A 1615-nucleotide genomic window follows, 5' to 3' on the forward strand; every position below is an offset into this window, starting at 1 on the left:
AATGAATGCACAAAAGCGCTTTACACAATTGATGTGTGTATGGATTGTGATAAGAGTTGTATGAGCCCCTGATAAAATGATTAAAAAAAATAACCAGCACTGGCTTTGAAGGGAATCTACTGAGCCAGTTTGACTGAAAGCAAATAGGGCGGCTCAGAGCGTGAGGGTGACTGTTGTGGGGACCTTCCAACAGGGTGACCTTGATCAATATTCTCAAATGAAACAGGATCATCAGAGATCTATTAAGAAGAAGTTTTAAGAAAATCAAAAACTGTATTGGTGAGATAAAGGTGAGGAAAGTTTCACTGATGATTTTTTTAAATTAATCATTTTATTGGGAGCTCTTACAGATATTATAACAATCCATAATTCAATTAGACCAAGCATAATCGTACAATTGCTGCCACTATCAGTTTTAAAACATTTTCTCTCTTCTTAAACTCTTTGATATCAGCTCCCCTTTATCCCCTGACTCCTCCACCATACCCCCCAGGAACCCTTATTATTATATTATATATAATTACTATTTTTGCCATATCTTACACCATCCAATGTATACATTCACCTACATTCTGTTATTCATTCCCCTCCAGTGGAGTTATACAGGCATCATTGCTGTCAGCTCCCCCTTCCTCCATGCCCCCCCACCCCTCTCTTCCTGTACTCTCAGAGAATCATTACTCTTGTTACTGTTTCTGAAGGGTTATCTATTCTAGCTTTCTCACATCGAATGAACTTAATTATACAAATGAATATATGTAGGTCTAGCAAGATTAATGAGGTAAAACAAAGACCATGATAGTAAGAGGAGGAAATATTAAAGAACTGTAGGATAGTTATGCATTTCATTGGTGCTGTACTGCACCCTGGATATGTCATCCCTTCCTTCTGGCCCATCTGTGAGGGACTGCCCATTTATCTTACAGGTGGGTTTTTCCTACACTTTCACCTGAATTTGATAGCTTGTTTTTGAACTTCTGATACCTAAGCTCATTAATACCTCATGATCACAGAGGCTGGTGTGCTTCCTCCATGTGGGTTTTGTTGCTTCCCAGCTAGATGACCAATTGTTTAATGTCAAGCCTTTAAGATCCCAGACTCTATCTTTTGATAGCCGGGCACCATCAGCTTTCTTCACCACATTTGCTTATGCACCCGCTTTGTCTTAGTGATCCTGTTGGGACCTATCTTTATATATTTATATGTGAGGGGGTACCAAAAAGAACCTAGAAAAAAGCTCTGTGGGTGAAGCTTTCATAGTAAGCATTTTTCGTGCTAGATGAGCATCGTACAACTCACTCTGAGTTAGTGCACCCAGTGACATTGCCTGGGAAGGTTCTCTCTGAAGACAGTGAATTTTTTGGTGAAAGCAGTTTCACACGAACTTTGTTTTTGTTTTTTTGTGATGGCTAATTTAAGAGAAGAGTGTGCAGCTATTAAATTTTGTTTCCTGCTCAGGAAAAATGCCACAGAAACTGTTGTGATGTGGAACACAGCTCACAAGGACAGCACCATGGGTAAAACTCAAGGGTACAAATAATTTTCTCATTTCAAAAAAGAGGAAATGTTGATTGATGACAAACATTGTCTGGATGTTCATCAACTTCCTGAACGA

The sequence above is a fragment of the Echinops telfairi genome, unplaced genomic scaffold (assembly GCF_000313985.2).
Source record: "Echinops telfairi isolate 266 unplaced genomic scaffold, ASM31398v2 ScPeMD7_4048;HRSCAF=4782, whole genome shotgun sequence".
Lineage (NCBI taxonomy): Eukaryota > Metazoa > Chordata > Mammalia > Afrosoricida > Tenrecidae > Echinops > Echinops telfairi.